At 37.3% G+C, this 14,353-nt stretch overlaps 1 long non-coding RNA gene across 1 annotated transcript in view; it reads right to left on the bottom strand.

The window, feature by feature from the left end:
* The window catches only part of LOC109570256 (uncharacterized), a 19,713-nt gene extending 5,360 nt beyond the window's left edge, over window positions 1-14,353 (bottom strand). Inside the window, exons 1-3 of the long non-coding RNA XR_002182436.2 lie at window positions 14,280-14,353; window positions 12,544-12,689; window positions 645-803 (exon numbers count right to left, since the gene is read on the bottom strand). This is a non-coding gene — a long non-coding RNA (uncharacterized lncRNA). The remainder of the gene's footprint in view (window positions 1-644; window positions 804-12,543; window positions 12,690-14,279) is intronic.

Here is a 14,353-nt window from a genome sequence, read left to right as displayed (position 1 = left end):
TGCTTGTCTTGTTTCTAAGTCTGGGATGATCTCCGTGAGTATTACATCCCCTCTCCTTCAAAGTCATTGCATCTGCAGTCTTAAGCAGAGGTCCCAGCTCTTAATGAGTTTGTGTGCACAGTCTGGTCACAGTGATCCCTGTGCCACCTGCGATGGTGTTAACTCCTCTTCTTCCTGAATGCTCCTCTTCCTTGACTTGCTTTGAATTAACCTCTTTCCAGGCCACTCTTTCCATCTCTGTTCTCTGCCTGTCTGATCTCCTTTTACCCCTCCTCTTTCTCTGCCTATCTCTTTTGTGATAATGCTCTATAGAGCTCCATCCTCAGCCCTCTTTCTCTACACAATGGGGGTCACAATCTGGCAGCTGACAAGCCACAATCTAGCTTATGTATGTGTTCAGTTTACTTATTAAGTTTGAATTTAGTCACCAACACTTAAACACTGGGAAATTTTTGACTTGTTTTGACAAAACAATGCAAAACAGAAGATCTGGTGATGCTGGGCCCAATTTTGACATGACAGAAATCATCTCAGTCTGGGTAGCAGCCTCCCTCTTTAGAGAAACTATGCACTCTCCATTTCTCTAGAGTCCCCCCCAGTTCATTCTGTGTGCAAATATGCTTACACCAACTCACTTCACTCACTTTCTGGCCATGGGGCATTCGAGTTGTGATCTCTGCTTCAACGACTTGCCTGTTTCATTGATTCTTATGCCTTCAACCACTGCTCCTACACCAATGACACCTCCATTCATTCTCCAGCTCAGATGTCTCCCACTCCAGGGTCACACTTACTTTAATCATCTGTATAATTGTAATAACATATAATGAGTACGTATATGCCAGACATATTAGCCATTTTATATGAATTGTTTTTTTAATTGGAGGATAATTGTTTTATAATATTGTGATGGTTTCTGCTGTACCTCAATGTATATCAATTATAACAATATATATATCCCTCCCTCTTGAGCCTTCCTGTCCCCCCAATCCCACCCCTCCAGGTCATCACAGAGCACCAGACTGGCCTCCCTGTGTGCTATACATCAACTTTCTGCTAGTTATATGAATTTAATTCTGTCTTTCTAACAGCTCTTTGTGGTAGGTATTATTCCTGTTTTACATATGAGAAACAAACCCTCAGAGGTGAAGTAATTTGTCCCAAGACATGAATCTAAGAAGTGGTGGAGCTCAGATTCAAGACCAAGGCTGGTTGACACCAAAGACCATGCTTTTAACCACTGTTTCCCTGCCTCTGGGCAACTCCATATGGAAGTAATGGGTACTTTACTCAGGATGCTCACAAAAGAATGTCCTCTCCTTTACAAAACCCACTCCTCTTCCTAATTCATGCTGTTGTTTAAAGGCATCATAACCAATACTGAAGCCAGAAGCCCCGGTGTCATCCTATTTTCCTCTTTTTCCCAGCCCCCAACCCACAAGCTTGTGGTCTTTGGCTTCTCCTTTTGCAGTGACCTCTCACAAGGCCTGCATGTCTCAGTGAGTTCTCATTGGATTAAGAGAATGATATCCTCTGTTTCAATAAATGAATGACATCAATGGACAAAATGAAGCAGAATGCCATGGTGGAAAGCTTGTGATATTTGGAGCCTAGTTTTAAATCCTCACTCTGCCATTCACTAGCTGGCTGACTTTGGCAAGTGTTTTTTTTTAAACTCTTTGAATCTTCACTTTCTTTATCAATAAAAAAGGGATGTTAACACATATCTCGAGCTATTTTGAGTATTAGAGTATCTAGTATATTGCCCAGAACATAGTTGGTCTCAATACTTAATAATTTACAAAAGTCACATCCACAAGACAGAAAGTGATTGCCAAATGAATAATTAAATTTATCTGGTTTAGAGATGGAGAGATCACTCAAGCAAATGGAAGAGCTTTGCAGAGTTTAGATTGGAGAAGAGGAAAGGAGAAGATAGAGGAGAACAGTGTATGTGAATGTCTCTGAGGTGGGAATTCTCATGGTACTTTCTGGGGACAGGGAGCTTTCACTGTGCTTATGACATTCATCCTCTCATTTTTTAATTTGAGCATATTCTATTTTCCAGGATAGAAACCTGTGTTTAGTCATGGTTGAAGGTAAGGATTAATGAGTAATTTGAGGATAAAATATTGGAGGCATTAAAGACATAGCTAAGAATTTTGGATCATGGCCTATAAAGGGAGACACTCAGTGTTTTTGAATAAAGAGAATTTATCATGATTTGGGGACAGAACCTAAGTTCTTGTCAATATCACTTTTCATTTTGACCCAATTTATATGAATACCTTATTCTCTGTCAATTGAACAAAAGCTTTGAATTACTTCTAGATGAAAATAAGAAAAACAAATGTCATAAAACCCAAGTTTTTAATACTTTTGGCAAAAGATTACAAATTATTGTTTAATAAAGACCATAATGGTTTTTAAAATATTAATTAAAATTTTATAAGTCATATATTAGGATATCAATGAGATATTATGAGCACTAAAAAAATAATCACTGAAGAATTCAAGCACCATGAACATTTTTTTGTTTATAACTTAAACTATTTAGTTTTCAGCAGTGCTTTGGAATTGCTTACCATCTGTCTACCTATCCATCTATCACTCATCAGTCATCTAACTATTGTACTTTCCCCCTGAAATAGCCTACCTCATAGAATGTGTGGGTAGCTTGGAACCTTTCTCAAGAACATCCTTAGTAATTAGTCATTGTGGCTGTTATGGCCACTCATTCAATGCATAATCCATGGGATCAAGACATGGAAGGATTTGTTAAAATTTAAGTGTAAATATTACTTAGGAGAGCTGATATGTGAGCCTGTTAATGCTTTATCACCACCACTTTACCCCCAACCAAAAGCTGGTCATATGATTCATTCCAGTCTTGAGGGTGTGGGATGTAAGGACCTTTAGCTCTGACTGATGCCTGGGGGACAACTAGGGTAGCACTGAATCCAGAAGCAGTCAGGGAATTGCCTTAGGAAGAGAATGTTGAACTTCCAGGTTATCCTATCATTCTGACATAGCCTTTCAGAAATCTGAAGCCACGGTGCCTAGGGGTGTGTTTAAACATGGACCTTGACCAGCATTTTGATTAATGGAACTTGTTGACTTTGTTCATCTTTCTGTGGTCTGTCTGTGAGAGGAACAGAGGAATGCTAGGACTGAAACAGACCTCAGCATTTGGGTTTTCTTGGAGTCATGCCAAGGCTGAAAAAAGACTTTTACATTCACATACATACTCTTTATTGACGATAGATATAAAAGACCTTTTATTTTTCTCCTGATTTATTCAGTCTTGACCTTTAGTTTTTGAGGTTTGAGGTTAAAAGTAGAACAGTAACAAAGTAATATGTTTCTAGAAATACAAGCAGGAAATAATTTCTAAAGGTCATTTCAACCCAGCTCTTTACGTTTATTTAGGGTGTACTATTTATTAGTAAGGACATTTATCATCTTAGTGATTTTTAAGATATGACAATCTATATCCACCCCCTATAATCAGTTTTAAGAGTTAATATTCTGCTATCCTTTGACTGTTCTTTAAGTAAGGCAACTTGAAACTTTGAATTTATAAAAATCTCATTCACTATTATAAATTAAGCAATAGGCAGTCAGTATAAATGTGCTCTACTACTACTATATACCACACATTGTACTTAGCATTTAGTGATACCTTTCTTCTCGAACCCAAACCAATAAAGTAAATGGCAACGGGGTCATACTTATCAATAATTACCTTAAACATAAATGTGTTGAATCCCCCAACCAAAAGACAAAGACTGGCTGAATGGATAGAAAAACAAGACCCCTACATATGTTGTCTACAAGAGACCCACCTCAAAACAGGGGACACATACAGACTGAAAGTGAAGGGCTGGAAAAAGATTTTCCATGCAAATAGAGACCAAAAGAAAGCAGGAGTAGCAACACTCATATCAGATAAAATAGACTTTAAAACAAAGGCTGTGAAAAGAGACAAAGAAGGTCACTACATAATGATCAAAAGATCAATCCAAGAAGAAGATATAACAGTTATATATGCACCCAACATAGGAGCACCTCAATATGTAAGACAAATGCTAACAAGTATGAAAGGGGAAATTAACAATAACACAATAATAGTGGGAGACTTTAATACCCCACTCACACCTATGGATAGATCAACTAAACAGAAAATTAACAAGGAAACACAAACTTTAAATGATACAATAGACCAGTTAGACATAATTGATATCTATAGGACATTTCACCCCAAAACAATGAATTTCACTTTTTTCTCAAGCACACACGGAACCTTCTCCAGGATAGATCACATCCTGGGCCATAAATCTAGCCTTGGTAAATTCAAAAAAATTGAAATCATTCCAAGCATCTTTTCTGACCACAATGCAGTAAGATTAGATCTCAATTACAGGAGAAAAACTATTAAAACTTCCAACATATGGAGGCTGAACAACATGCTGCTGAATAACCAGCAAATCACAGAAGAAATAAAAAAAGAAATCAAAATTTGCATAGAAACAAATGAAAATGAAAACACAACAACCCAAAACCTGTGGGACACTGTAAAAGCAGTCCTAAGGGGAAAGTTCATAGCAATACAGGCATACCTCAAGAAACAAGTCAAATAAATAACCTAACTCTACACCTAAAGCAACTAGAAAAGGAAGAAATGAAGAACCCCAGGGTTAGCAGAAGGAAAGAAATCTTAAAAATTAGGGCAGAAATAAATGCAAAAGAAACAAAAGAGACCATAGCAAAAATCAACAAAGCCAAAAGCTGGTTCTTTGAAAGAATAAATAAAATTGACAAACCATTAGCCAGACTCATCAAGAAACAAAGGGAGAAAAATCAAATCAATAAAATTAGAAATGAAAATGGAGAGATCACAACAGACAACACACAAATACAAAGGATCATAAGAGACTACTATCAGCAATTATATGCCAATAAAATGGACAACGTGGAAGAAATGGACAAATTCTTAGAAAAGTACAACTTTCCAAAACTGGAAAACAGAAACGAACCAAAAAGAAATAGAAAATCTTAATAGACCCATCACAAGCACAGAAATTGAAACTGTAATCAGAAATCTTCCAGCAAACAAAAGCCCAGGTCCAGACAGCTTCACAGCTGAATTCTACCAAAAATTTAGAGAAGAGCTAACAAACTCTTCCAGAAAATTTCAGGGGAAGGTAAACTTCCAAACTCATTCTACAAGGCCACCATCACCCTAATACCAAAACCTGACAAAGATGACACAAAAAGAACTACAGGCCAATATCACTGATGAACATAGATGCAAAAATCCTTAACAAAATTCTAGCAATCAGAATCCAACAACACATTAAAAAGATCATACACCATGACCAAGTGGGCTTTACCCAAGGGATGCAAGGATTCTTCAATATCTGCAAATCAATCAATGTAATACACCACATTAACAAATTGAAAAATAAAAACCATATGATTATCTCAATAGATGCAGAGGAAGCCTTTGACAAAATTCAACATCCATTTATGATAAAAACTCTCCAGAAAGCAGGAATAGAAGGAACATATCTCAACATAATAAAAGCTATATACGAAAAACCTACAGCAAACATTATCCTCAATGGTGAAAAATTGAAAGCATTTCCCCTAAAGTCAGGGACAAGACAAGGGTGCCCACTTTCACCATTACTATTCAACATAGTTTTGGAAGTTTTGGCCACAGCAATCAGAGCAGAAAAAGAAATAAAAGGAATCCAAATTGGAAAAGAAGAAGTAAAACCCTCACTGTTTGCAGATGACATGATCCTCTATACAGAAAACCCTAAAGACTCCACCAGAAAATTACTAGAACTAATCAATGAATATAGTAAAGTTTCAGGATATAAAATCAACACACAGAAATCCCTTGCATTCCTATACACTAATAATGAGAAAATAGAAAGGGAAATTAAGGAAACAATTCCATTCACCATTGCAACTAAAAGAATAAAATACTTAGGAATATATCTACCTAAAGAAACTAAAGACCTATATATAGAAAACTATAAAACACTGGTGAAAGAAATCAAAGAGGACACTAATAGATGGAGAAATATACCATGTTCATGGATTGGAAGAATCAATATAGTGAAAATGAGTATACTACCCAAAGCAATTTATAGATTCAATGCAATCCCTATCAAGCTACCAACGGTATTCTTCACAGGGCTAGAACAAATAATTTCACAATGTGTATGGAAATACAAAAAACCTTGAATAGCCAAAGCAATCTTGAGAAAGAAGAATGGAACTGGAGGAATCAACCTACCTGACTTCAGGCTCTACTACAAAGCCACAGTCATCAAGACAGTATGGTACTGGCACAAAGACAGAAATATAGATCAATGGAACAAAATAGAACGCCCAGAGATAAATCCACACTCCTATGGACACCTTATCTTTGACAAAGGAGGCAAAAATATACAATGGATTAAAGACAATATCTTTAACAAGTGGTGCTGGGAAAACTGGTCAGCCACTTGTAAAAGAATGAAACTAGAACACTTTCTAACACCATACACAAAAATAAACTCAAAATGGATTAAAGATCTAAACGTAAAACCAGAAACTATAAAACTCCTAGAGGAAAACATAGGCAAAACACTTTCCGACACACATCACAGCAGGATCCTCTATGACCCACCTCCCAGAATATTGGAAATAAAAGCAAAAATAAACAAATGGGACCTAATTAAACTTAAAAGCTTCTGCACAACAAAGGGAACTATAAGCAAGGTGAAAAGACAGCCTTCAGAATGGGAGAAAATAATAGCAAATGAAGCAACTGACAACTAATCTCAAAAATATACAAGCAACTCCTGCAGCTCAATTCCAGAAAAATAAATGACCCAATGAAAAAATGGGCCAAAGAACTAAATAGACATTTCTCCAAAGACATACAGATGGCTAACAAACACATGAAAAGATGCTCAACATCACTCGTTATCAGAGAAATGCAAATCAAAACCACTGTGAGGTACTATTTCACGCCAGTCAGAATGGCTGCTATCCAAAAGTCTACAAGCAATAAATGCTGGAGAGGGTGTGGAGAAAAGGGAACCCTCTTACACTGTTGGTGGGAATGCAAACTAGTACAGCCACTATGGAGAACAGTGTGGAGATTCCTTAAAAAACTGGAAATAGAACTGCCATATGACCCAGCAATCCCCCTGCTGGGCATACACATCAAGGAAACCAGAATTGAAAGAGACACGTGTACCCCAGTGTTCATTGCAGCACTGTTTATAATAGCCAGGACATGGAAGCAACCTAGATGTCCATCAGATGAATGGATAAGAAAGCTGTGGTACATATACACAATGGAGTATTCCTCAGCCATTAAAAAGAATACATTTGAATCAGTTCTAATGAGGTGGATGGAACTGGAGCCTATTATACAGAGTGAAGTAAGCCAGAAAGAAAAACACCAATACAGTATACTAACACATATATATGGAATTTAGAAAGATGGTAACAATAACCCTTTATATGAGACAGCAAAAGAGACACAGATGTATAGAACAGTCTGTTGGACTCTGTGGGAGAGGGAGAGGGTGGGATGATTTGGGAGAATGGCATTGAAACATGTATAATACCATATATGAAATGAGTTGCCAGTCCAGGTTTGATGCACGATACTGGAAGCTAGGGGCTGGTGCACTGGGATGACCCGGAGGGATGGTACGAGGAGGGAGGAGGGAGGAGGGCTCAGGATGGGGAACATGTGTATACCTGTGGTGGATTCATGTTTATATATGGCAAAACCAATACAATATTGTAAAGTTAAAAAAATAATAATACAAAAAAAAGAAATGAAAATAGGCCATTATTTTTGATCTTTTACTCTCAAACCCCAAATACTTGCTGCTGTTCTGTCTATTGTTTATGCCTCTCCTAGCACTCATGTTGGAGAAGACAATGGCACCCCATTCTAGTACTCTTGCCTGGAAAATCCCATGGACGGAGGAGTCTGGTGGGCTGCAGTCCATGGTGGCTGCAGTCCAATAAGAGTCAGACATGACTGAGCTACTTCACTTTCACTTTTCACTTTCATGCACTGGAGAAGGAAATGGCAACCCACTCCAGTGTTCTTGCCTAGAGAATCCCAGGGACGGGGAAGCCTGGTAGGCTGCCGTCTATGGGGTTGCACAGAGTTGGACGTGACTGAAGTGACTTAGCAGTAGCAGCAGCACTCATATATTATCCAGATGCACTGTAGAATATTATTCAGTCAATACAAAATTGATAAAGTATACATTATTTGTATATTTTTCATTTATACTATTTATCTCCATTTAGTCATGTTGATACTATTTTAAACTCTTAAAATCTATGCAAACACACTCTTTTAGGCAATAAGCAATTCTCATTCCATTTACAATTAAATCTTACTTTATTAGAGATCAAATACATAGCATTTTTGAAAGAGCAGACATCTGAAAGTTCAAAATAAGTTTGTCTATGAATTTTCATTTTTAGAATGTTGAATTATAAGATAAAGAGACTAGAGACTGAGTTAATACATTTCTTATATGCATGCATGCCTGCTCAGTTGCTTCAGTTGTGTCTTTGTGACCCTATGGACTGTAGCCTGCCAGGCTCCTCTGTCCATGGGAGCCTCCAGGCAAGAATACTGGAGTGGGTTGTCATGCCCTCCAGGGGATTTCCTGATCCAGGGATCGAACCTGCATCTCCTGCATTGCAGATGGATTTTTACTCCCAGTGAGGCACCGGGGAAGCCTGATTTCTTATATAGCATTCCTTAGTGTTCTTGCCTGGAGAATCCCAGGGATGGGGGAGCCTGGTGGGCTGCCGTCTGTGGGGTCGCACAGAGTTGGACATGACTGAAGCGACTTAGCAGTAGCAGCAGCAGCATATCATTATTATTATTATTCATCTACAGATAATTGTTGAATTCCTACTTTGCATTATGGTGTGCCTACTATGCTAGGTAGTCAAAATATAAAGAAAAATACAGAATCAGTTCTTTCCAGTAAGTATTGAATATAGTATGTAGCACTAAGTGGAGTGAGGAGAAGCTAGATATATGATATCAAGATGTCAGATAAAAACTGATGTTGATAACTATAAAGAAAGGAATCGATTTGAAAGATATCAGGAATGAAAACTAATAGGACCTGTTGATTGGTAGGATGTAAGTGGTAGATTTTGTGGTGAGGAATTCATTTGTTCATTCATTAAAACTAATATTTTGAGAGTCATGAAGAAATAAGAAACAAGTGAAAACAAAAGAAATAAAAATGTTAATGCTATGAGAAATAAAGTGTGAGGTTATTGACTTTAAATGGGGAAGAGACCTTGTTGAGGAGATGCCATTTAACTCAAGATCTGAAAATCTGAAGAAACTAGCTGTTTGAAGCAAAACATGTTGGTAGGGGCCAATGAGGTGGGGGTGGATTATGAAAAAGGAAGTTAAAAAATTGGTCACTTCTATGACCATGTGACCAACTTTGTAAATAAGAACTATAATAATTATGAGTATTTCTCTTATTTTGATATGACCATGTTTATGTATATATTACTGGAGGAGAACATGGCAACCCACTCCCGCATTCTGGCCTGGAGAATCCCCATGGACAGAAGAGCATGGTATGCTACAGTCCATGAGGTCGCAGAGTCGGATATGACTGAGTGATTAAGTACAGCACAGCACACGCATAAATTAACCACTCTTTTCCTTCCACTTTCCCATTCCTTCTACTGTGAACACTGTAGCTGTGTTCACAGTGTTAACTTTATATATTAGTGTGACTCAGCTGGAAGAGCAATGAACATCATCCAAAAATGAATAAGTGAACTTTGTATCTTATTTGTGGGAGAGAGTTAACATGCTTTTGGTTATACAAGGAATAGATCCATCATTGGGTGGAAGCATCATTTTGGTATTCTTTTTATTTGGAAGTTACTATGATTGAAAGATGCTGTGTTGACACTGGGTGAACTGTGGAGGGTTTGTACTAGTACAAGTTAGCTAACCTTGAAGTTTAATTCCTCGCTTTCTTTTTCCTGTGTGCTTGCAGGGAGAAGACTGCGTGAAATTTAGAAGGTGGAAATGAAGGAGCAGCTATTTTTATACTCAAAGGTATAAAAATGTTATCTTTCTGGGTCCAGTATTCAAGGGAAAGTGACAGCATGGAGAAAAGGCAAGGAAGCTCCAATATGTAAGATAATAGGAGTCCTTGAGGAAGAAACCAATTTTAAAAACAGAAAAATGTGTCCAAAACTATAGTTTAAAAAATCTCTTCTGAAATGATAAAATTTGAAACCGCATATTACATGCATGGGAATACTGACCCTGAAGGACCAATACCAAGACATAGTAAAATTACTGAATGTAAAAAAAGAAAATAATAGGCATCTAGGCAAAAATGTTTTCACCAGACTCTTTGAGACTAACACTTTATTCATTTTCTTTTTCTGCTGTAAAAGATTATCAGAAACTAGTGGGCTTAAAACAACGGAAATCTATTCTCTTAACAATTCTAGAGGCCAGAAGTCTGACATGAATCCTATAGAGCTAAGATCAAGATGGCAGAAGGGCTGACTCTTCTGGAGGCTCTCAGGGAGAATCCATTTCTTTGCTTTTTCCAACTACTAGAGGCTGTTCTCATTCGTTGGTCAGTAACCCTGGCTCACTTCACATTTTCTCCCCTTGCTTCAATCATCACATTGCCTTCTCTCTTTTTTTGTAGTCAAATCTGCCTCTGCCTTCCTCTCATAAGGATACCTGTGATTACATTTAGGTCCATCTGGAAAATCTAGGGTAACCTCCCCATGTCAAGACTCTCAATCACATCTGCCACATCCCTTTTGCCATATAAGTTGACATATACACAGGTTGCAGATATTAGGAAATGGAGATTTTTGAGTGGGGAGAGGCATTATACAGTCTACTAAAAACACACAGCCAGAAGAAAATGGAGAACATTTAAAATACTCAAGAAAATACAAGACAAAAATTTTATATCCAGCAAAAATAACATTCAAGTACAATGGGCATAGAAAAATTGCTTTCAACTTTAAAAACTCAGGAAATATTGTTCCCATGAACCCTTCTTGAAGAATCTATTAGAAAATAAACTATAATAACTAGATAGACTTTGACCTAGGGACTTGTGATCTGAGAAACCAAGTTTTTTTTTTTTTTCTTTTTAAATTAATTTTATTTTATTTTTAAACTTTACATAATTGTATTAGTTTTGCCAAATATCAAAATGAATCCACCACAGGTATACATGTGTTCCCCATCCTGAACCCTCCTCCCTTCTCCCTCCCCATACCATCCCTCTGGGTCGTCCCAGTGCACTAGCCCCAAGCATCCAGTATCGTGCATTGAACCTGGACTGGCATCTCGTTTCATACATGATATTTTACATGTTTCAATGCCATTCTCCCAAATCTTCCCACCCTCTCCCTCTCCCACAAAGTCCATAAGACTGTTCTATACGTCAGTGTCTCTTTTGCTGTCTCGTATACAGGGTTATCGTTACCATCTTTCTAAATTCCATATATATGCGTTAGTATACTGTATTGGTGTTTTTCCTTCTGGCTTACTTCACTCTGTATAATAGGCTCCAGTTTCATCCACCTCATTAGAACTGATTCAAATGTATTCTTTTTAATGGCTGAGTAATACTCCATTGTGTATATGTACCACAGCTTTCTTAGCCATTCATCTGCTGATGGACATCAGAGATAAGACTTGAAAGGAGGAGGTTATCGTATACAATGGCTATATCCTCTGACACCATAACTTTAAAATGGGAAGGGGAAGATATATTAAAAATAAATTTTAAACTGATCTTATTAACTGTATTGGTGGTAGTTATATTAGTATTTTGAAACTGTTGTGGAAATGTGGAATAAAATAAAGGTACAATCATCATTTAAGAATTAACTCAAAGAAAGCTCCTCTGTTAAGTCCTCCTTTAATTCTACTAGGAAGAAGAGCTCTTTTCCTTTCTTTAAATTCTCATTATACAATTATTTTTATGACACATTATTTAAAATTTTTTTGCTATAGTGATTTGAAGCAAGTTTTTTTCTCAAGCAACATAATGATGAGTTTCTATACCTGGCACAGTGCTGAGTATATAAGGTTGGCCAGTGCATAATTTTTTGTGAGTACATAAATGATTTACCTGGAAGAAACAGCAGATACAGAGATAATACATTGATATTGCTAATAAAATGGGTCCACATTTCTTGCTTTCCAAAATGTTGCAATGTCTGAACAATAGAGTATCTTTGTTAATAATGTCAGTTTATGAAATAATGAAATGTTTCTTATATAAGCCTGAATCCTGCCTCCAAGTGATTTGTTTTTACTTACATTGGTAGTATGGAAATAGGTCCCTAAGGACCCATACTTTTATTGTTTTCTGAAGGTAGTTAGTTCCTATGGATACAATTTGTTAGACAAGTCTCATAAACCATAATTAGCTACCCACCCCCACACAAAATCATACCATTATTACTCACCTGCCCACAGCATCTTTGTGCATAGAACAGGTTACTTTATACAGACTGTAAAGTAGCGATGGAATTCATTCTGAGTCTGTAGCCTGGTCACGTGCTTACACGCAGAAGACAGTTGTAACAGGAAGCTTCTGCTGGCTGCTCTTAGACTAGGAAAAAAAAAAGATTTTCCTCTGGTTTGGCTGACTTCCCTATTAATTTCGTGTCAATTGAAAATATAACTCATTTAGTATGCAACAGGAATATTTCTGGAAAAGGAATAAATGTCTAGCTAAGGAGACAAGGAACTGAATGATCCAAGCTAAGTCTAGACAAGCAGACAGTTGAGTCTAAATCCACATTCCATTGAATTAGTTTTTCCCATAAAGTTAAATAAGATATGAAACTTTCTCAAATTATTGTAAGTCACACTCTTCATAAGACTTTTGCCAGAAATTCTTGAGTGGCAAAGTGGCAGTCAGCACAATGTATGATATAACTTCCTAAATAAAAGCTTCCTTCTTAGAAAGGCTTAAGATGGCCCTTGGGGGCACTGAGAAAGGGAATGAGGGAATGCAATGAAGTAAAAGCAAATATAAAACTGGCATGGAGAAGACAAAAAAATCTAGGAAGGGACAGTGTAAATGTCCTTTAAGAGCATAGATTTATAATAGAGGCTTATTAAACTTGAGGTTTACAATAAAGGTTTATTATTATTTCAATTCAGTTTATTTGAACGGGTATTTGTTCAATTTCTTTCACTAGGTACCTGACATTTGTAGGTATTCTGAAAAATCCGAGAGAGATATATAAAAAGGAAGCAGAGTGATTTTATTGGTATAAACCCAAGATTTGGAATCAACAGAGGCTTAACTTCAAGTTGAGATTTTACCTTTACTTATGAGCTGTGTTCTTTGGCTATTATTTAGTTGTAGGTCCCCTACTCATTGCCTCCTCTGCTCTACCACTGTACAAATAGGGATAATGAAACCTATCTGACTGGATTGTTGTGCAGGTGAAATGAAGCCCTAAGCACACTTCAGTTCATGACATTTTCAAGATATTTAGTAATCTTTAGTCACTACCTGTAGTGTCTTATGTAACAGAAATCAGAGATATAAGAGCTTCTTAAATAAGCAGAGAGAGAGAATAATTTGTGGGTTTGCAAGAAAGATGAATAAGATAAATTGAATATTTTGCATCACTGGCAAATAGCAAAGACTTTATGATCTGTATGAAGCAGTGGGCCTGTAGCTTTTTGTTTTATTATTGAAAATTATATAGGCTTAAGCTTTCCTGAAGGCTTCACTTGTGGCTCAGATGGTAAAGAACCCTCCTGAAAGGTGGGAGATGTGGGTTCAGTGCCTGGGTTGGGAAGATCCCCTGGAGAAGGGAAAGGCTACCCACTCCAATATTCTGGCCTGGAGAATTTCATGGACCCTTTAGTCCACGGGGTCGCAGAGAGTCGGACATGACTGAGTGACTTTCATGTCAAGCTTTCCTGATAGCTCAGACAGTAAAGAATCTGCCTGCCATGCAGGAGACCTGTGTTTGATCCCTGGGTCGGGAAGATTCCCTGGAGAAGGAAATGGCTATCCACTCCAGTATTCTTGCCATGGACAGAGGAGCCTGGTGGGCTACAGTCCATGAGGTTGCATAGAGTCAGACACAACGGAGCAACTAACACACACAAATAGGCTTAAGAAAGTTTTAAAAAAAGACAGATTTATCATTTTACAGATGAGAAAACAAAGATTTACCTTGGCAGAGGCTACTAAATAATCGACAAAACTGTCTTCTTTTCTCTCTGGTACTCTCAGCCCCCTCACAGTTG

Source organism: Bos indicus, chromosome 16 (assembly GCF_029378745.1).
Source record: "Bos indicus isolate NIAB-ARS_2022 breed Sahiwal x Tharparkar chromosome 16, NIAB-ARS_B.indTharparkar_mat_pri_1.0, whole genome shotgun sequence".
In the NCBI taxonomy this organism is placed as follows: domain Eukaryota; kingdom Metazoa; phylum Chordata; class Mammalia; order Artiodactyla; family Bovidae; genus Bos; species Bos indicus.
Note: the sequence above shows the minus strand (reverse complement) of the source record. Positions and strands in the feature narration are given on the sequence as shown.